General features: G+C 38.6%; 1 protein-coding gene across 50 annotated transcripts in view; it reads left to right on the forward strand.

The window, feature by feature from the left end:
- SOX6 (SRY-box transcription factor 6) overlaps positions 1 to 23218 on the forward strand; it is a 647773-nt gene that overhangs the window by 217652 nt on the left and 406903 nt on the right. The window contains exon 1 of one of the 50 annotated variants that reach the window (XM_008275084.4): positions 18806 to 23218. This exon is cut by the window's right edge and continues 3637 nt beyond it. The exons of 42 other annotated variants lie outside the window; for them this stretch is intronic. The gene's annotated coding sequence lies outside the window, so the exon portion shown is untranslated. Of the gene's footprint in view, positions 1 to 18805 lie in introns of those variants that run through there. 7 more of the 50 variants (XM_008275085.4, XM_070072915.1, XM_008275078.4 and 4 more) reach the window with 7 other exon arrangements.

The following is a 23218-nucleotide window of genomic DNA, read 5'->3' on the forward strand; positions in this document are numbered from 1 at the left end:
TTGGGATTTTAGTCCTAAATCTTTGGTGTTTTAACGTTGGAGAACTGGGTGCTATTCCCAACTGTGTTACTAAACAGTAACTGATTTCTTGAATTTGAACAAGTTGTTTAAGTTGTGTAGGCCTCATCTTTCTTTCAGTTGTAATAACCTCTGGTTCAATGATTCAAAATATCTAATCTCAGTTGGAGAGATTATGTTTGATGAGAAGATGCCATGTTGAATAATATATATATAAAATTTCTGTGTAAATAGATTATAAAATTAACTGATGTGGATTAGTAAAATTTGAAGAGATTGTGAAAAGTGTTAGTTAAGAGTAATGAACTTTTGAGATTTTTAGAAAAATATGTTGTTAAAATTACACCTTTCCTTATGTAAGACCTTATTGCAGCACCATATTTGACCATGGCTATCTCTTTATGTGAAAACAATGACACAAAATAATAAAACATCAATGATTACAAAAAGAAAGAAAACAGAGAGAAGAATGAAGAAAGAGAGTTAGAAACAATAAGAATAAAAAAAGAATAAGAATGATTCTGGCCTTTCCTTTACATATGTTTGGCCTTAAAACACAATTTTATATTTTATTGTTTCTTGGATTTTGTCAGGGGGGGAAAAAGCATTGCCCAAAAATACAAGAAACAGCATAGAAAGGGTATATCTATAACAATGGTGTCATTATTTTGCCACATTTGCATTTGTTTGCCCTCGTTTTCTGCATTACAAAAAAAAACTGATCACTTTGCTTTAGTTTTTAAATTTGTTTCAGAAGCAAGAGAGAGAGAAAGAGAGAAATAGAGAGAGAGAGAGAGAAAGAGAGAATTGCTCTCATTGGCTGTTTCACTTTCCAAATGCCTGCAAGGGTAAGGCAGAAACCAGGAGCTAGGATGTCAATTGATGTCAATCCAGGTTCCCGTGTCAGTGACAGGAACTGAACTATCTGAGTCATTATTGCTGCCTCCCAGGATCTGCATTAGCAGGAAACTGCAATTAGAAGTCAGAACTGGGAAACTGATTCAGGTACTCTGATGTGGAGCACAGGTATCATAATGAGGCTTAGCCACTAGCCCTAACTCCTCCCTTTCACCACTTGTTTTCAAAATTTAATTATTTAAACATGAGAATGCTATTAGGGTACATGTTTATGCAGAGGCTGGGAAAAAAGGCATTTAAAGTTCTAAATAGGAGACAATGACAAAGATATTAATGTTAAATTATACATTAATCACTTTTAAATATTAATTTCTCTGTGGTATTTGAAATAGTACTTGTCTTGCTGTGAAAGGTAATTTTAAGAATTAATTTGAGGTGCATTATTATCATTTTACCTGAAAGAAAACACTGAAATGCAGAGATTAGAAAGAAAAGCTGCAGCCTTGTGAATTAGTGATAGTGTAAACTGAGTGCCTATATAATTTTGAAAATTCTAATGAACCAAAAGAATTTGAGTTTCTGACGATTAAACTACTCTCAATAGATTTTGAAGATTTTATGATTTTTGGGGGTAGACTTCATAGGATTTTCAATGTTTTATAAGAGGCAGTTCCTATATGCGCTCATACACAGTCCAGGTTGTTCTCAATAATGAAGAAACACACAGGGATCTCAATGACAGAAAACTTTGGCTTCATAACTTGAGTTATTATGATATATTGTGATGCTATGAAGTGATAATGGCATATAAGCTGTAGTAATAATACTAACTTAAAGTTGGGTCAAATATGTATGGTCTTGAGTATTAAATAGGCCAAAGGCTTAGTGGTTATATTAATCAAGATAAGTAAGCTTTCTTCTTTCCTCTTTTTCTTTTAGCATGGTTATGATCTAATAGTACACAGTACATACAACTATTATACACACAGAGACACATGCATGTGTTTATTCAAAGTATTTGTAGTATGTTTTCTTAATCAAAGATTACAGAGTTAAGAACATATAAACCATAAAACCACATACTCTTCCAGTGAAAGTTGGATAATACCTGAGTATGATTGTTATCTCTAGAAATCACAGAAACTATAGAATTAAATTCTCTGATAAGATATAACATCATCTACTTGAAAGATTCACTGATTCCAGAGCAGTGAAGATGTTGCAGAGGATAAGAACCATGTAATGGCTGGCCTCAGTTTGGGAGTGAAAGAGTAACCCAAAGAAGGAAGTTAGCCCTAAGGGGGCAAAGTATGAGTGGAAGACCTGAAACAATGGGATGAAATTGAAGACAGATCCACTTGGCTTGGATTGATTACTAACGCATCTCTGTTTTAGGCATGTGTCTAGAATTTATGTCTTTACATTTTATAAAAACAGAGAACTATACATTCTGCCTTGAAATAAGAATATGTTAGGGACATGAAGCTCACATAGTTTGTTTCATTACTAGTTTTTTTCAAAAATATTTGAGAGGGAGGGAGGGGATAGGAAGGAAGGGGAGAAGGAGAAAGACAGAGAGAGAGAGAGAGAGAGAGAGAGAGAGGTATTGTAGCTGCTGGTTCACTCTCCAAGAGGCTGCAATACCTGGGACTGACCAGGAGCCAAAGCCAGGATCCAGAAATATGATCCAGGTCCCGCATGTGGGTGGCAGGAACCCCAGTTACTTCAACCATCAGCTACTGCTTCCTAAGGTCTTCATTGACAGGAAGCTGGAGTCAGGAGCCAGAGCCAGGACTTGAACTCAGCTGCTATGATATAGGATGTGGGTATTTTAATCACTAGGCTAATTGCTTGCTTCCAATATTTATTATGATGAAATTGTATATGTATATATAGTGCACTGGTGTTTATAGATGTGCACACTGTTACCAATACACTATTGCAATTAACAAAGTACGTAATGCCATTTTCCTCTGTTGTTCTTGATAGGTAGATATATCTATACACCATGAAATAATATTTGTAAAGAATGAAAAAATGTGATTTGTTATATATGCAAGCATGACACGTTCTGAACATAGTTTACACTAGTGTGAACCATTATAGCACGAGGGGGAAAAATGTCTTCACTGTGTTGGACAGGGATTCATAGTAAGGGAAAGCATATTTGTATAGCAGAATCTTAATTTAATTTTTTTCTAAAGATTTTTCAGTTTCAGCTATTCTACCTTGTTGTTTAGCTGGTGACATCAAATTTTCTAATCTGTGCTGGCTCTATCCATCATTATTTTATTTAAATAAATTTTAAAGACTTGTTCATTTTGAAAGTCTGAGTTATATACAGAGAGAGGGTGAGACAGATAAATAGAGAGGTATCTTCCATCCACTGGTTCACTCCCCAGATGGCTACAATGCTCTAGGCCAAAGCCAGGAGCCAGGAGCTTCATCCAGGTCTTCCACATGGTTGGCAAGGGCCCAAACACTGCGACCACACTTTGCTACTTTACCCAGGCCATTAGCATGGAGCTGCATTGGAAGTGGAGCAGCTGGGACATGAACTGGTGCCCAGATGGGATACTGTTATTGCAGGTGGTAACTTTATTGCCATGCCACAATGGCAGCCCGATCAGTCCATCAACATTTTAAATGTGTTTAATGATCATTTTAGTCTCTTATTTCTTTGCTTTCATTTTAATTTTTCTACTGTTTCCCTTTTGTGAAAGATCTATGTTTCAGCATCTTGTGACCTGACCAGTGGTTTACTGTTTCCTTTTGGAGTCAGTTATTGTCACCCTCACATAACTGGGGTCATTTTCAGGTAATCTTTCCCAAATCTTAGCTGTCAACCTAGGTCTTCATTATTGGTTTGTTCTCCCTTATGACTTAACAAGCTCTGGTTGGTTGTCTTATCAATTCTTTTTAAACTTTTTAAAAATGAATTTCATTTGAAAGAGAGCCGACAGACAGACATAGCCCCGCATATAAGAATCTACTAGTTTGCTCCTCATATTCCTGCATCAGCCGGGGCTGGCCAGACCAAGGCAAGAAATCAGCAACGATGTCTGGATTTCCTACATAAGTGGCAGAGACCCCATACATGTGCCATAACCTTCTGGCTTCCATTGTTCACATTAGCAGCAAACTGGAATGGAGAACAAAGTTGGAACTTGAACCCAGGCACTCTGACATCAGATGCAGACATCCCAACCTGTGGCTTAACTTCTGCACTAAACAGTTGCTCCATGGCTCCTCAATTTTAAAGGCAGCTATCTGTCTATACTTTCCCTTCATTTTTGCCATTTATCACTATGTGTTAATTTATCATTATTTCTTTTCTGTTATTTTAACAGGTTTAATAATTATACTATAACTAAATCAATAAATAAACCAACAAATTATTTATTCAGTTAATTTGTGTAGTACAATGGCAGATACAAAAGAAGTATAAAATTTAATTCTTGCTCTCAGTAAGCTTGTTGTATGATTGTTGTTTTTAGCCCTTGTTTATACTTCTGTGGAACTGTGGTCTTCCTACTTTTTACTTGTTGAATATTATTGTTAATGGTAAATTAAGTCTGTAATTATAGAATGGATTAAAATTGTGTCTTTGCAAAAATTAATGAAAAGAAAAGGGAGAGAAGGGGGAGATTGGGAGAATGAGAGGGGAGGAGGGAAGTATGATTTTCTTCTTAGAACTGTACCTATGAAATACATGAAATCTGTTCTCTTTATATTAATAAAAAGCTTATAATATAAACAAATTAAGACAGTATAATATGCTGAATTTAAAGGATTTTGTGTCATCAACTAATCTTAGGTGCCTTTGTAATAATAAAAGCTAACATATACAGAGTATTATCAATGGGCCAGACATTGTGCTAAAGTACTTTACATGTATTACATAATGTAATTCTTTATATAATTTCTGTGAGCTAAGTTTTATTATTATTATTTTGTGATGAGGAAAATGAGGTCAGAAGTCAAGTAGCTAGTCCTGGGTCATAGAGCTATTAGGTTCTGGAGTAATAATTTCAGTCAGGCAGGCTGACTCTTAAACACTGTGCTGGAGACTCTCCATGTATTATGTATTATGATGATAAATTTGAGGTTTTGATACAAACAGATAAGTAATTGTGGTATAATAATATTACAGTATAGGTATTAGAGTTTTTTTTTTTTTTTTTAGAATTTATTTATTTATTTGAAAGAGTTAGAGAGAGAGAGAGAGAGAGAGAGGTCTTCCATCTGCTGATTCACTCCTTAGATGGCTGCAGCTGCTGAGACTGGGCCAGGCCAAAGCCAGGAGCCAGGAACTTCCTCTGGGTCTCCCATGTGGATGGCAGGGACCCAAGCGACCTCTGCTTTTCCCAGTTTGTAAGCAGGGAGCTGGAATGGAAGCGGAGCAGCCTGGACACAAACCAGTGCTCATATGGGTTGCCAGCATCACAGGCAGCAGCATTACCCGTTACGCCACAACACCAGCTCTGGTACTGAGGGGTTTAGGGTTTTATTCAGCAAGTGTTTATTTGTCAGGGTCTCAAGCCCAATGCTAGCCCCTGACCAGCAGGGGCAGCACAAGCACTCCCCAACAAGGCGAACAGGAAGGGTAATGTCGACGGGTGATGAACACACCACAAGCACCCGTGAGTCCTGTCGAAGCAGGAACTGCTTTACTGAGGAAGCGTACAGGCTTATAAAGCTTATGAAGGACATGCGCAGTAGAGGAGCCAATCAGAGAAAAGGTCACACAGGCATGGGTGGACCATGCACAGGGGCACCTTAAGTAAAGTATAGGGATCACTCACTGTCCACGTGTCTGGAACTAAAGTGGACCTATCCCTGCTGGTGGTCTGATCTTATGTAGCTTAACAGTGGCAGCCGCAGACACGCCCCTCGAACATCTGCCAGGCACCATATTGTAATGGAGATTTTAGGCAATGCCCAACATTTATTGAGCACTTACTAAGCACCAAGCATCATCTGGCCATTGGCAGTACCATCAATGAACAAAACAGAAATTCTTGCATTCAAGATTATTTTATGGCAAGTCAGAAATGCTATTATATATTAAGTTATTAGTTATAAAATAAATACTATGGAGAAAAATTACACAAGAAAGGGATATAGAGAGTGCCCAGGTGGAGACATATGCAATTTTAGATAGGATGGTCAGTGGAGGAATCACTGAGAAGAAAAATTTTGCACAAAAACTTTAAGTAACAGAAAGGGAACCAGAGAGATACCCAAGGGCAGAGTATCTCAGACAGAAGCAGAAGCCAGTGCAATTAGAACTGTGTCTGGTTATGTTCAAGGGATGGGGATGAGACCAGAGTGGCTGCAGACAAGTGAATGAAGGAAAACTATAGCAGATGAAGTCAGGAAAGTAACAGGGACCAGATCAAGTAGGAACTTACAGATCATTGTGAGGATTTCAACTTTTGCTCTGCTTGAGATGGGGACCACTGGAACATTTTGAGCAAAGGATGATATGATCTCATTTTAAAAGGATTACTTCCTAATAAATTTTAGATATGCGAAAGAGTGGAAACAGGGTGACCACTTAAGAGACTGTTACAATAATGTAAGTAAGAAATCTTGGTACTTGAAGTAGCAATGGAGGTGATAAGAAGTGGTTTTATTGTAAATATGTGTTGAATGAAGAACCAACTGGACTTTCTGGTTGTATTTGGGAGGAGGTAAGGCAAAGAATCAAGGATAACTTCAAGATTCTAATCTGAAAAGCTGATGATGGAACTGCCATTAAGACAGAAAAGCTTTGGAGGGAACAGATTTTATTTTACCTTTTTAAATATTTATTTATTTACTTGAAAGAGTTACCCAGAGAGAGAAGGAGAGGCAGAGAGAGACAGGTTTTCCATCCTCTGGTTCATTCCCCAATTATCTGCAATGGCTAGAGCTACGCTGATCCGAAGCCAGGAGCCAGGAGCTTCTTCTGGGTCTCCCATGTGGGGGCAGAGACCCAAGGACTTGGACCATCTTCCACTGCTTTCCCAGGCCACAGGAGAGAGCTGGATTGGAAGTGGAGCAGCCAGGGCTTGAACTGGCACCCATTTGAGATGCTGGCATTGCAGGCGGTGGCTTTACCTGCTATGACACAGTTCCAGCCCAAGGAACAGGTTTTTAGAGGAAGCATCAGGAGCTCATTTGGACAAATTAAGTTTGAGATGCATGTGGGACATCCAAGTAAATATGTGGAATAGGCCAGGGAGAGAGGAGTTGTTTGGAGATACAAATTTATGAGAGCGTATGGATAAGAACATGGTACTTCTGGATTTCATTACATTATTTATTCTATTTTAAGTATCTGTTTCCTCATTCTTTAATGATAATATACAAAAATGTGAATTATGTTTAATTGAGTGATGAAAATATAAATTTATTTCATTTTTGATCTTTTGGTCTATCTCAAATGTTTCAGTATACCAACTTCAGGCATAACTAGTCAGAACAAAAACACAATAAATAGTTCAAATACGTGGGATTTATTGAGATAATTTATTGTAAGAAATTAGAATCCTATAGAAAGTAAAAAAGGAAGAGGAGGTACCAAGATATTAATAGTTGTAGGGAGAGGCTGGTTACTGACAGCAGGGCTGGTTGAACAAAGCCTAGAGTCTTGGAAAAGCTTATGATTCAGGTTTGGATTTGTAGAAATTTGTGTGTGTCACTTGTGTGTAGATTGTTGATAGGAGCATGACATGGCTTATGCTGTAATCAGTGAGAGGGTTGCAGCCAGCTGGTACTGTACCTCTGAGGGCCTTAGGCAGCTGGTATTGGGTGTGCTGAAAGAATCTAGTGTTGGTGGGAATGTAAAATGGTGTAGCCATAAATGTCTTTTGCTGCTCAGGAATGACAGGAGTTAGAAAAATTAAATCTCTTCTCTTTTCCCACCTTCTAATTTCTAATCTCTCTGTTAGGCAGAACCTAACAGAGAGGCAGCTGGCAATGAAGCCTGGGAAATATAGTGTCCCAGCATCACAGAGCAGAGAATTGAAAGGTGATGTGCAAGAGACAATAAATAAATAACTAGCACATGTAAGGTGAATTTTAATACATGAGTAAAATTCCATTGAAATGTTCAATAAAGTGAACACTTTACACTTTAAGCCATTGTATTTTGGTTATTTGTTGATGACAAATGGGAGATATTATTTGGTGCTGAAGAGGATAAGAATGCGCTAATTTTAAGGATGCTTTGATTTGTAAAACTTTTAAACTCTTTTTCTGTCTCCAGGGAAGAAATTTGTCAACTCATCCACACAGATAATGATTAACAGGCATCTATCATATGCCAAGTAGCACTGTTTTTGCGCTTACAATGTATTAGTGATTAAAACATACTTCCAGTCTTCATAGAGCCTATATTATAGACTGGGGAGACAAGCAACAATAAGCATGATAAGTAAATTATATAGTGTGGTAGAAACATGTAAGCACAATAGAAATCGAAAAATTACACAGTGGGATAAGGGGAATTGACAATGCAAGGAAGCAATTTTAAATAGGATGATCAGAGTAGGACTCATTGAGAACATGACATTTGAACAAAGACTTGAATAAGGTGAGGGGATTAGCCACAAGAAGGGAAATGTTCTTTTCCCTTTTTTTTTTATTGGTAATAAACTTCCTAGTGAATGTGGGATAGTATTCATTTTTAAATTTACATTTGCCTAATGATCTTGAATATCTTTTCAAATGGTTTTTTGCTACTTGTATACAATCTATGGAAAAATGTCTATTCAGATTCTTTGCTCATTGTTGAATTGGGTTGTTTTGATGTTGAGTTATAGCAGTTCTCTATATTTGAGTGGGCTTCAGAAAGTTCATGAAAAATATATTCTGTGGGACTGACATTGTGGCATAGCAAGTAAATCTGTTTGAGTTCCAGCTGCTCCTTTTCTGATCTGGCTCCCTGCTAATGTGCCTGGGAAAGCAGCGGAAGATGGCCCAAATGCTTGGGCCTCTGAACCCACGTGGAAAATCTGGAAGAAAATCTTGGTTCCTGTCTATGGCCTGGCCCAGCCCTGTCCACTGTGGCCATTTGGAGAATGACCCAGCTAATAGAAGACCTCTCTCTCTGTCTCTAACTTTGCCTTTCAAATAAATACAATAAATCTTTTTTAAAAAGATTTTATTTATTTACTTGAGAGGTAGAATTACAGACAGTGAGAGGGGGAAACACAGAGAAAGGTTTTCTTTCCGTTGGTTCATTCCGCAGAAGGCCTCAATGGCCGGAACAGCGCCAATCTGAAGCCAGGAGCCAGGTGCTTCCTCTTGGTCTCCCACACAGTTGCAGGAGCCCAAGCACTTGGGCCATCTTCTACCACTTTCCCAGGCCATAGCAGAGAGCTGGATTGGAAGAGGGGCAGCCGGGACCAGATGCTGGCGCCACAGGTGGAGGATTAGCCTACTGTGCCACGGAGCCAGCCCCGTGAACCTTTTTTTTTTTTTTTTTTTTGGAAAAAGGGAATTGTATATTATGAAGAAAACTATGCATGGGTCTGAAAAAATTTTATACCAAAATAAACTTATCTTTTAGTTCCATTTTCCATGAACTTTTTGAGAAACCACGTATTCGGGATATTAATGTGTTATCAGATATATAATTTGCATTTTTCTGCCATTCTATAGACTGTCTTTTCACTCTCTTGGTAGTATATCACTAAAGTTTTTAATTTGATGAAGTTCAGTTTCTTTTTCTTTGTTGCTGTGCTTTTGTGTCATATCTAATAAATCATTTCAAATCCAAAGTAATGAAGATACTTCTTTGTTTCCTTATAAAAATTTTATAGTTTTAGCTTTTAAGCCTCGGCTTTTGATCCAATTTGAGTTAATTTTTATATATGGTGTAAAGTAAGGCTTTATCTACATTTTTCATGGATATCCAGTTGTCCCAGTATCATTTATAGAAAAGACATCACTCTATTTTTTAATCTAAACAATTTATAATCTTGACATTGAGGCTGGAAGACAAGAGAGAGTTTGTAGCAATTGTTTATTGATTAGTACTTTTTGCCATGTTTCTGTTGCAAAATCCATAGAAGTTTTAGTTAATTGATTATTTTGTGGAAAACAGATAACTAAGAAAATGCTTTATTAGATTTATCATTTTTTTAGGAAAGGTGCTTTTATAATGTACATTTACTTTGTGTATACATAACTTCATGTTGCCAGATAGCAGTTTTGGCCATTATGACTTTTCTACTCACACTTTTGTGGCTAGTAGCTCCTAGAATTTGTTAGTTATTCACTTTGTTTTGTGGTATAGCTGAGTTGAGAGTGAGATTGAGGGATATATTTCAAGATTTATTTATAATTGCTGGAAGAATTATGTGACATATCTCACAATTCACTGAGATATTTTGACTCTTCCTTTTGCTTCATATTGTGTACACATTAATATCTGTGTTTTTTTTTAAGATTTATTTTACCTGAAAGAGTTTTTTTTTTTTAAAGATTTATTTATTTTACCTGAAAGACTTACAGAGAGGAAGAAGTAGAGAGAGAGAGAGAAGTCCTCCATCCGATGGTTCACTCCCCACATGGCCGCAATGGCCAGAGTGGAGCTGATCTGAAGCCAGGAGCCAGGAGCTTTCTCTGGGTCTCCCAAATGGGTGCAGGGGCCCAAGCACTTGGGCCATCTTCTACTGCCCTCCCAGGTCACAGCAGAGAGCTGAATTGAAAGTGCAGCAGCCGGGACTCGACCAGCACCCACATAGGGTGCCGGCACCACAGACTTGCCTCACCCTCCAAGCCACAGCACCGGCCCCACTATCTGTGGTATAAGAGCACAAGGTTTAACCCACAAGGGAGAAAATGTGGTTGCATTCTGTGTCATAACTTTGTGAGTTGGTTGGGCCACTATTGGCATCATTAACAATCTTAGTAGAAAGCATACTGTCTCTCCCAGCCTATCATGATTCTAACATTGTGTTAGGGAGAGTACATTTAGAACATTGTTCTTTCCTTTGCTCTTGTTTTCCTGAATATAGTTCTCATCTTGGGTCCAGTAGAAAACTGGAGGTATACTTAGTCTGAAAGTGGTGATTTAAAAAAAAAGTGTACTTCAAGTAAGGGACTTTTACTTGTGTTTCAGAAAAAAGGAAAACCAAAATCATAATATTAATAGAAGCAAAATGTATTTCGACAAATCCGAATTATGCCTTAGACCTAGTCTGAGGCGCTAGATTGCAGATTCAAATTTCCGTTCTCTGTCTATGACACTTGAATAAACTTACTTTGGGTGAACTCATTATTCTGGCAAGCAGCTGATCTTTGCAACATGTATACAAGTGGCCATCTTTATAGAATGACTGATTATTTAATTGCTGCTAACCCATTAAGGCCTGTTTACTTTGATGAAGGTTTGTAGGTGCTTTTGTGGTATTATGCCTCTAAACTTGTTACAGATGTGTGGCTTGATACTTTCTAGTAGGTATGGAAAAGAAAGAACCAGAGAGAGAGTTTGCAAATTGTGATACTGATATTTTTATATGTGTGTATGAAATTCTTCAGTGTTAGTGATTCATTTTGCCTAATATATTTGCCTAGTAAGTTTGTAGAAAAAAATTGTGATAGGCCAGTGATTATCAAGTTATTTGCTTTCTGTGGTAGCCACTGAATGGTGAAAGTATGAAATTTACACCTGGGTATGAATCTTTGTCTTTCAATTTGCTTGCCATATCCTTAAACCTTTTTTTAATATCAGTTTCTCATCTATAAACTGGACATTATATAGCCTATACTTGTTATAGATATGGAAGGATTAAGTAAGGGATTATTTGCATTTCTGTAGTTGGAGTAGTTCTTTGTGGTATAAGTTCTTTGTGGCATTTGTGTATGTGTTATTTGATTCAGTTGTGTGTAGATAATTTTAGAATTTTCTCCTTTTCCAGGATGTCAGGATACAAGAATAGGGAGCCCTTTTGAACCATTCCCTAGCAGCTGATTAAACACTGTATAGAAGAAAGGGGGATAGGAAAGATGGCAAATGAAATCCTCGCAAAGAGAATAGTCTAATCCCAAAGGACATTTTCAACAATAGGCTGGGCCCTATGCCTAGTACTTAATGGGGCCTAGGGGCCTAGGGCAAGAGACTCCTGCCTCTCCCTGTACCATTCCCAGAATCTTATTCGTTAAAGCTTGACTTTATTAATAAAGTCATGACCACTTGTTCAGCACTGCATATGGTTGGTTGTGATTTCCAGCTGCCCTTTGGGCTAAAGTGTAAACAGTGAGTAGATTGTTATGTTTTCCTATTAAGCTTAAAGCTGTGATCTCATGTCTGTGCCACATATGTCTGCAACCAGAAATACATCCTTTTCTTGATCTCATGGAGGGGAAGCAGCACTGTGTCTGAAAAAAGTCTGAATTCATTAGTCTAAGAGCTTTTTACTTTTCTTTTTATCAAAACCAAGGAACAAAATTATGGCATGAAAAGTCATGAACATCATCAATAGGATGTCAACATGACACCAAACAGCATAATATATTGTCAAGATGAGCAATCTAATCCAGTGACTGAGATTTCTATACATTTGGCATTTTCACAGAAGACAAATGCAGGCAACAATCCAACAATCCACAGTCACAAAGAAAACCTCAGTGCACTGGATTTGACAGAACTACAACAATTTGTCTCAGTGACTAAGGAAACATCCATTGATAAAATGGGCTCTTCAACTCTGGCTCAGTTGTTAATATGCTGGTTAATTATCATATCAATTTTTTTTAATTTTACTGTGTTGAACAAGAATGTTGTTTTTGTTGTTGATGGTGGTTTATGTTGTGGATATTTCAACTGCTTATATCTTGGAAATGCTATAGTAAACCCCAAAATTCTCATCTCTTTAGAAGGGGAAATTTACTTATAATGATGGTAACTACCATCTTAAAATCATACAAGAGGCGATTGTATGTAAGGCACTTATCCTCATAGCAGTTCAACAGTAGTATATGCCCACTTTATAGATGAGGAAACTAAGGCTTAACGAATGAACAACCTTCCAAGGTTACAGAGTCTGGATTCACATCTACGGTTATCTGACTCCAAGGCTGTGATATTTCTGCTGTGTAATCCTGCTTCTGCTCTTTTCTCTCTTGCTTTAAGGCAGCTTTCTGGTCTCTGAAATACACAGTTATTCTGCATAATGATAGTACCAAATTAATTGTGCTACCTTACATTTTTATGCTGTTTTATACTTTTTAATATGTTGTTATGACCTTTAGTTCGTGTGTTTGGTAAATATTATTATCCCTATATGTGTGTAAAATAAACCAATAGAGGATAAGAGACTTTGTACAATGCTACACAACTTATTAGTGATAGAACTGGAACAGTTGTCCTTAGTTTAGTGCTTGTAGGCCTAAGAAGAAGCCTGACACTTCCCCAAAGGAAGGTGACTGCAGAATAAATCAACTTTGTTAAGTACAGCTCAGGCAAACTTCCCTTCAGCCAGGCTAGAAGATAGAGTGTTTCCCTGAAGATGCAAGTCTTTGGGTTGCAAAATTATTTTCTAGAAAAACCCCTTGAAAGGAATTTGTCCTGAAAGTCCTAGTGCTTTATCAGAAGGCTATTATGATAGGGTTGTTCTCATGTATTAAGCTTAGCAAGTTCCTGCTGGAATCCGTTAGGTCGGGGTCTTAGTTAAAAAGGTGTGGAAAATTCTCCAGCTCAACTGGAAAAGAGAGGTTTGGGGAAGGAGGAAATGTTAGGTTTGAAAAATAAAATTTCCTTACAGCTGATTTGTTGAGTAATGTAGTATCCCAGTAGCATTATATACTTCCTTAGTGTATAATGAGTGTTGGTAGAAATAAAAATACAATTTAAGAAATAGTTTATACAATCAGGGAACTTGGGAGAAACTGTGTGGTAATGGGAAAGAATATTGCTAGATGTCAGAAGAGCTTTCAGTGCTAGGTCTGGCACTGGTTTGTTGTGGGACTTTGGGCAAATTTTTGCTGTTCTTTGACTAGTCCCCTCATCTAAAAAGCAAAGAGCTAGAAATGGGAGACTTTTAAGGGTACTTTCATCTGTAAACTATTTCAAATCTTTTCTCTTGACTCCAGTTGGAGAAAAATCAGCTGTTAAAATGGTATGGTCCTGGTGATTACACAGATAAGCAACCAGGCAGAGATTCAGTGTTGAGGACTGACTTTGGTAACAGAATAGTCCTAAGAAATACAGTCTTAATCTGTTTCATCAAAATCATTAGGTGTTCCAAGAACAGCACCAGGTTGGCGTATAATCCTCAGCTCTACCACTTACCAGCTAAAAAGGGCTCCAAAAAGTTCATGGACAATGGGATTAAAAATAGCATGCATTTTCTATGAACCTTTGAAGATTCCTCATATTTAGTCATAGGTGATTTATTTAACAACTTGAGTCTGTTTCTACTTCTGTAATATACTAATTATTTCCATTCAGTCAAGAACCTTTATTCAACACTAAGAACCTTTATTGAACAGTGTTATGCTAGATGCTGAAGCTGAAAGTTACTTCCTTTTCTTTAGGCATTCAGAGTGCCCCTTGGAACACTTACAATTTAAACTTTTTCTTTAGTAGAGAAACAATAAAATCTTGGAGTTGAAAGAAATCTTGGAGGTGGTTTGATTTGGACTTAAAAAATGCAAGCTTATTGTGGCAGATCTGTAGAACCCTAATGGTGTCACCCCTGTACATATCCATACATATTCACTGAATAAATTAGTGAAAGAAGAACAGTGAGAAAAATGATACTTAAGTTCAATGGATCTGTCCTTCTCTGGAACTATGTTACATGTTAGACAAGTTGCCAAGGCTTATGGACATCTCTATGACCAGAGAAGTACAAAGTGGAACCCCGTTTGCCTTTATTACACTGGCTGGCTCCACGCTGAAGTGTTGAACTTGTCATTCTTTGCATATGAATGTTGAGAAATGTTTATGTGTTAGTTCTGAGAAAGGGTAGATGTGCTTATTGATCTCTGCTCCCCAGAAAATTGTGGAACTTGGAAGCAGGTGATTTCCTTTACTCTGTGACAGATTTTTGCAGCCACAGCAAATTCTCAATAGACTTGTCTTTTACTTTTTCTTCAATTTTCAGATCAAAGTTCCCCCTTTTCCCCCATCATAGATGCAGTGTACCACACAGTTCTATATAATCATGCCATATTTTACTAGCCTCTGGAGGATTGTCATGCTGTACTGTATGGAAAATTGGTTTATTTTCAGCGTTCTAGATTTTCTCAGGTTTTTCTTTGGCATTTTCTCTGAATAGTCATGGTGCTTATTTTTTATGTGTCTATGACAGCACCATGATGGCACATTATAATGGTTGCTCTGTGAGATCCTGGGGGGTGGGGAACGAAGTCAGTAAGGGAATATGGGGATGGAAAGCATCCAGGAGGGGTTTACTTCATTACTTGTTATTTTACTTTTAAAGGGAGATTTGGAGGTGAGACCCACCATTCTAATGCTTCAGTCATTGTCTATTTTGCAATCTTTGTTACTTCTTTTCCCCTCGTATTCGAAGGCTCTTACTCCCCTTTTCTTCAGGAGGGACCACATGATACAAGGGAAGGAGCTTTGTTTCAGAGGATCTGAATTATAGTACTGGATTCATTTATTTCCTACCTAAATAATTGTGAAGGCACTATCTGCTTTGAGTTTCATTTGTGGAGGCTGATCTTGTAGAGATGATGATACTATTGATCTCATCAAGCTATTGTGTGAATTGAAACAATGCGCAGGATAACATGCACATTATAAATTATAAATTTATAGTTTAAATTTTATAAATTATAAACATTATAAATTATAAATTACATACGAAGATATATCACTTACCACTATTTTCCAGCAATGCTAATTTGTTAAGAATTTCTTTGGGATGGATGGGTGTTTGGTGTGATGGTTAAGATTACACTTGGGATGCTTGCACCCCGTATCAGAGTGCCTGGGTTTGAGTCCCAGCTCTGCTTCTGATTCAAGCTTCCTGCTAATACTTACCCTAGGAGGCAGTAGGTGATGGTTCAAGTACTTGTATCCTTGCCACCCATGCAGGGGACCTGGATTGAGTTCCTGATGTCTGGCTTCAGCCTGGCCCTGCCTGTTGAGTATTTGGGGAGTAAAGCAGTGGATAGTTCTCTTTTTCTCTCCCTCTTTGATTCCCTCCTTCCTTTCCTCCCTCCATTTGTTCTCTTTCTCTACCTTTTGAACAAATAAAATAAGTAACTAAAAATTATATATCTTGTTGATTTTTATAAGTGGGAACATGTCATATCTTTCTGCCTGATTTTTTTGTAACAACCTAATCAAGTTTAAAAGATCTGGGCATTAATATTTTGTTTTCTAATTTTTGTTTGATATCTTCACTGGGCCTTTTTCACTGACACCAAAAGCAGCTGTTGTGTGTCAATCCAGCGGTGGTTGCATTTCACTGGTTCAGTATTACATGATTCTGGTGTAGAGTTTCAGGGTCTTTGCTAACAATGGTTGCTCATTCTGGGGTATGCTGTATAATTTGGTGTATTAATGAGAGGAAGTTGGCATGGATGCTTTCTAAATCATAGAAATTTGTGCAAAATGCACACTTGGCACAACACTTTTTTTTTTTTAAAGAGAAATAGTTCTCAATTTTCTTTTCTTATGTTCCCAGAAGTTTTTTATTGCAGGCCACATTTTCTATTCTATACATTCAGACTCTCCTTTCCAATATCTCCTCTAAGCAGTGTTTTTAGCAGAAGTAATATGTGATTTGAAAAAAATTAAGGTATGAGAGTGGTTTAATCTTAGAATAACATTTATTGAGTGCAGATAGTATTGTAAAGTAGTCACAGGAATGCTGGCTGTGGAGGGAGACTGCATGGTATGAATATTGACTCTGCCAGCTATTAGCTGTCTGGGTAAGTCACTTAAGTTTTATGCTCATCAATTTCCTCTGTAAAGTAGGAACTACAAGAGCACCTACATCATTGATTTTTGTCAGAATTGAGTTCATCTATTTATCTTGCTAATTTTTAAATATTTATATGATAAATATAAAATTTGAAAGTACAACTTTTGGATTATAGCGGTTTTTCCCCCCATAACCACCCTCCCCCCCGCAAACCATCCCATCTCCTATTCCCTCTCCCATCCCATTCTTCATTAAGATTCATTTTTGGCTGGCACCACGGCTCACTAGGCTAATCCTCCGCCTTGCAGCGCCGGCACACGGGGTTCTAGTCCCAGTCGGGGCGCTGGATTCTGTCCCGGTTGCCCCTCTTCCAGGCCAGCTCTCTGCTATGGCCCGGGAGCGCAGTGGAGGATGGCCCAAGTGCTTGGGCCCTGCACCCCATGGGAGACCAGGAGAAGCACCTGGCTCCTGCCATCGGATCAGCGTGGTGCGCCAGCCGCAGCGCACTGGCCGCGGCGGCCATTGGAGGGTGAACCAATGGCAAAGGAAGACCTTTCTCTCTGTCTCTCTCTCTCACTGTCCACTCTGCCTGTCAAAAAAAAAAAAAAAAAGATTCATTTTTAATTATCTTTATATACTGAATATTAGCTTAGTATATACTAAGTAAAGATTTCAACAGTTTGCACCCATACAGACACAAAAAGTATAAAGTACTGTTTGAATACTAGTTTTGCCATTAATTCGCATAGTACAACACATTAAGGACAGAGATCCTGCATGAGGAGTAGGTGCACAGTGATTCCCATTGTTGATTTAACAATTGACATTTTTGGCTGGTGCCATGGCTCACTTGGCTAATCCTCCAGCGGCACCAGCACTCTGGGTTCTAGTCCTGGTTGGGGTGCTGGGTACTAGTCCTGGTTGCTCCTCTTCCAGTCCAGCTCTCTGCTGTGGCCTGAGAGGGCAGTCCAGGATGGCCCAAGTGCTTGGGTCCCTGCAACCACATGGGAGACCGGGAGGAAGCACCTGGCTCCTGGCTTCAGATCGGCACAGCACCAGCCGTAGTGGCCATTAGGGGAGTGAACCAACGGAAGGAAGACCTTTCTCTTTGTCTCTCTCTCACTGTCTATAACTCTACCTGTCAAATAAAAAAAAATTGACACTCTTATTTATAACGTCGTAATCACCCGAGGCTCTTGTCATGAGTTGCCAAGGCTATGGAGGCCTTTTCAGTTCGCAAACTCTGACCTTCTTTAGACAAGGCCATAATCAAAGTGGAAGTTCTCTCCTCCCTTCAGAGAAAGGTACCTCCTTCTTTGATGGCCTGTCCTTTCCACTGGGATCTCACTCCCAGAGATCTTTCATTTAGGTCATTTTTTTTTTTTTTTTTTTTTTTGCCAATGTGTCTTGGCTTTCCATGCATGAGAAGCTCAAATGGGCTTTTTAGCCGGATCTGAATGCCTTAAGGGCTGATTCTGAGGCCAGAGTGTCTCGCTATCTTAAGAAAGTTTATTTATTTGGAAGGTAGAATGGTGGGGGGAGGGGGAGAGAGAGAGCGAGAGCGAGAGCGAGCTTCTATCATCCATTTTTTTTTCTTGACAGGCAGAGTTAGTGTGTGTGTGTGTGTGTGTGTGTGAGAGAGAGAGAGAGAGAGAGAGAGAGAGAGAGAGAAAGGTCTTCCTTCCGTTGGTTCACCCCACAAATGGTTGCTATGGCTGGTGCGCTTTGCCAATCCAAAACCAGGAGCCAGGTGCTTCCTACTGGTCTCCCATGAAGGTGCAGGGCACAACCACTTGGGCCATCCTGGACTGCCCTCTTGGGCCACGGCAGAGAGCTGGACTGGAAGAGGAGCAACTGGGACAGAATCTGGCGCCCCGACCAGGAGTAGAACCCTGGGTGCCGCACCGGCCAAAATGTTTTCTCTTAACTTTGCTGACCCTTAAAATATCTTTATGTCTTTCTTCCTTTTACTGTCAAAATCTCTTGAAAGAGTAATCTTTATTTTCTCTATTCATCTCCTTACTTCTCAATCTATTGGAATCTTGCTTCCATTTGATTTTTGAAACCTCTATTGAATATAGTGCCTTCAAGATGACTAGAAATTGCTTATTTCCATAATTAATGTCTTTTCCTCAGCCTTTGTTCTTCTCAATGTTTGTGGCAGTTGAAGTATACCATGCTCAGCACAGTACTTAACACACAGTAGGTATGAACAAGTTTTTAGTGACTGTTTCTTTTTAGCTTTTTTTTTTTTTTTGATGAATTCAAAATTTTTCCTTCCCTGGAGGTCTGATTTGTTCTAATGCCATTTAACTCTACATGAATGGATTGCACATCTACTTTTTCAGCTCTGTTCTGAGCTTTATTTCTGCCTATTTAAGTACATTTGTACCTATTTCCTATTGTCATTTCAATCTGGCTGAGTTCACGATCTCCTTCCACTGAATCAGTATCTTTTTTGTAGTGTTGAAGGTAATACCAGCATTGAGTCAACCAGACTTGAAACTTTAGAAATGTGTGACTCCTCTTTGATGGTGTATCACTGAAATGCTCATTGGATTAGCCAAGTGAGCCACGGTGCCAGCCTTCTATCCTCTATTTCATTCTCTACATGACCACAATGGCCAGGGCCAGGACTGGGTCGTGCTGAAGCCAGGGTGCAAGAACTCCATCTGGGTCTCCCAGAGGAGTGGCAGGGATCCTAGTACTTGGGCTATCTTCTGCTGCCTTCCCAAGCACATTAGCAAGGAGCTGGATTGGAAGTTGAGCAGCTGGAATTTGAACACATGTTCATGTGGGATGGTTGTGTTGTAAGCTACAGCTTAACCTGCTGAGCCACAGTGCTAGCCTCCTATATAGCTATTTATAGTCTGCTGTGATTGTTACTATTATTGAATACTTCCTACTGTTAGAATATGTTGGAATCAATCAGCACATTATTTAATTAAGTCCTACTGTAGTCTTAGGATTCTACCAGTTATCTTTTTTTTTTTTTAAAGATTTTGTTTTACTTATTTGAAAGACAGAATTACAGAGAGAGGTGGAGACAGAGAGAGAAGTCTTCTATCCACTGGTTCACTCCCCAGATGGCCTCAATGGCCGGAGTTGTGCTGATCCGAAGCTAGAAGCCAGGAGCTTCTTTAATGTCTCCCAAGGACTTGGGCCATCTTCTGCTGTTTTCCCAGGCCATAGCAGAGAGCTGGATCAGAAGAGGAGCAGCAGGGACTAGAACCAGTGCCCATATGGGATGCTGGCTCTGCAGGCCAGGGCTTTAACCCGCTGCACTGCAGTGCCGGCCCCAAGGATTCTGCCAGTTATCTTGAGGGATATTAAGGATTATGATACAGTTCATGTCTCTTTCTAGAGGCTTGGTTGAGAATAATATATGTTTCAGTGGTACCAAACAACTGAAGAACCTGCTAATTGGCTATTCTCTGGGTTGGGGGAATTGAGGACATAGAACATAAATAAATAAGAGAAGAAAGAAGCAAATACAAATCTGTCTTGATCAAGATAAATGAAAAGTTATACAAGTTATTGCAATAGGAATGCAATTGAGGCCTGATATTTTCCTGAAAGGCTTCTGAAGGAGGTATGTTATTGGCTGAAATTTGAAGTTGAGAGTGATGCAACCAAACAGACTAGGGTTAAAACTGTGATGCTGCTCCTTAATAGCTATGTGATCTTAGATAGATTAATTTCCCAAAACCTCAATTTTCTCTTCTGTAAAATGAGGCATCAATATTTAGTTTTTAAGATTATTGTGGATCTTAGAGTTAATCCACGTAAAGCATGTAGCATAGGTTTTGTTACATAGTTAACAGTTCGTAAGTAATATCACTGGGGGTACAGTATAAAAATTAAATGCGTAAGATTAAAAAGCAGTACTGATTTGAATCTCCTCTCCCATTTACTAGCTTTATAACCATAGCCAAGTTACTTAACCACTTCTAAGCTCATCTTAGCTCATCTGAGATAGGGGAGAAATTAGTAGGTTCCTTGTGGAGTTGTTTTGAGATTTAATGAGGTACTGTGAGGCATAAGTAATGAGCTTGGCACGTGGTATGCACTCAATACCATTAGGCATTACATTGTTATTTTATTAGTGCCACATCTCTCCTTCTCCCCAGATAGTTCCTTTGTGATTATTTATGTTCTTTCTTTCTCTCCTTCCACTGCCTTTTCCACTAACTTCTTTTTTTTAACTTTTATTTAATGAATATAAATTTCCAAAGTACAGTTTATGGATTACAATGGCTTTCCCCCCCATAACTTCCCTCCCACCTGCAACACTCCTATCTTCTGATCCCACTCCCCTTCCATTCACATCAAGATTCATTTTCAATTCTCTTTATATACAGAAGATCAATTTAGCATATATTAAGTAAAGCTTTCAACAGTTTGCAGCCACACAGAAACACAAAGTGTAAAATACTATTTGAGTACTAGTTATAGCATTAAATCACAATGTGCAGCACATTAAGGATAGAGATCCTGCATGAGGATTAAGTACACAGTGACTCCTGTTGTTGACTTAACAAATTGACACTCTTGTTTATGGCATCAGTAATCACTCTAGGCACTTGTAATGAGTTGCCAAGGCTATGGTGGCCTTTTGAGTTCACCAACTCTGATCATATTTAGACAAGGTCATAGTCAAAGTGGAAGATCTCTCCTCCCTTCAGAGAAAGGTACCTCCTTCTTTAATGACCTGTTCTTTCCACTGGGATCTCACTTGCAGAGATCTTTCATTTAGGTCTTTTTTTTTTTGCCAGAGTGTCTTGGCTTTCCATGCCTGAAATACTCTCATGGGCTTTTTAGCCAGATCTGAATGCCTTAAGGGCTGATTCTGAGGCCAGAGTGCTGTTTAGGACATCTGCCATTCTATGAGTCTGCTGTGTATCCCACTTCCCATGTTGGATCATTCTCTCCCTTTTTTATTCTATCAGTTAGTATTTGCAGACACTAGTCTTGTTTATGTGATCCCTTTTACTTTTAGTCCTATCATTATGATCAATTGTGAACAGAAATTGATCACTTGGACTAGTGAGATGGCATTGGTACATGCCACCGTGATGGGTTTGAATTGGAACCCCCGGCACATTTCTAACTCTACCATTTGGAGCAATTCTGATTGAGCATGTCCCAAACTGAACATCTCTTCCCTCTCTTATTCCCACTCTTATATTTAACAGGGATCACTTTTCAGTTAAGTTTCAACACTTAAGAATAATTGTGTATTAATTACAGAGTTCAACCAATAGTATTAAGTAGAACAAAAAAATACTAAAAGGGATAAAGTATTAAGTTGTTCATCAACAGTCAGGGCAGGGGCTGATCAAGTCACTGTTTCTCATAGTGTCCATATCACTTCAACAGGTTTCCTTTTTGGTGCTCGGTTAGTTGTCACCGATCAGGGAGAACATATGATATTTGTCCCTTTGGGACTGGCTTATTTCACTCAGCATGATGTTTTCCAGATTCCTCCATTTTGTTGCAAATGACCGGATTTCATTGTTTTTTTTTTTTTTTTTTTTTTCACTGCTGTATAGTATGTATAGTATGTATGTATAGTCCCACAGTTTCCTTATCCAGTCTACTGTTGATGGGTGTTTAGGTTGATTCCAGGTCTTAGCTATTGTGAATTGAGCTGCAATAAACATTAATGTGCAGACAGCTTTTTTGTTTGCCAATTTAGTTTCCTTTGGGTAAATTCCAAGGAATGGTATGGCTGGGTTGTATGGTAGGGTTATATTTAGGTTTCTGAGGAATGTCCAGACTGACTTCCATAGTGGCTTAACCAGTTTGCATTCCCACCAACAGTGGGTTAGTGTCCCTTTTTCCCCACATCCTCACCAGCATCTGTTGTTGGTAGATTTCTGTATGTGAGCCATTCTAACCGGGGTGAGGTGAAATCTCATTGTAGTTTTGATTTGCATTTCCCTGATTGCTGCCACTAACTTCTTTCAACAACATTTATCAGTGGTGGTTGCAGAGACTGAAAACAGAGACTCTAAAGAATGTGGAGGTAGAAGGTAACTGGTCAGCACCATATGTCCAGCAGAGCACCAAGGACAAGATAAGGAGAGGGCTGCTAAGCACACATCAATACAAATGACAGGAGCATAAGCACCTAGACAAGCTCTTGGATGAGTCATTATTTTGAAGGCCACTACAGATTTCTTTTTCTTAAGAGACTCTAAATCACTACTCCCTTTGTTATTTTTCTTCAATAATTTCCTATTTCCTGGAGGATAAAATCCAAGCTAATTAGAACTGCATATGAAATCCTTTCCAATCTGTTGTCCATTTATTCTATGATCTTTTTCACACCTACTTCCCACCATGAATTCCATATTCCAGCCATTTTGAAATTATTCTAGCCTTTTTGAATATGTATCTCTTTGTTTTTACACATCCTCGAATATTCATTCCTTTTTTGT

The sequence above is a fragment of the Oryctolagus cuniculus genome, chromosome 1 (assembly GCF_964237555.1).
Source record: "Oryctolagus cuniculus chromosome 1, mOryCun1.1, whole genome shotgun sequence".
NCBI lineage: Eukaryota > Metazoa > Chordata > Mammalia > Lagomorpha > Leporidae > Oryctolagus > Oryctolagus cuniculus.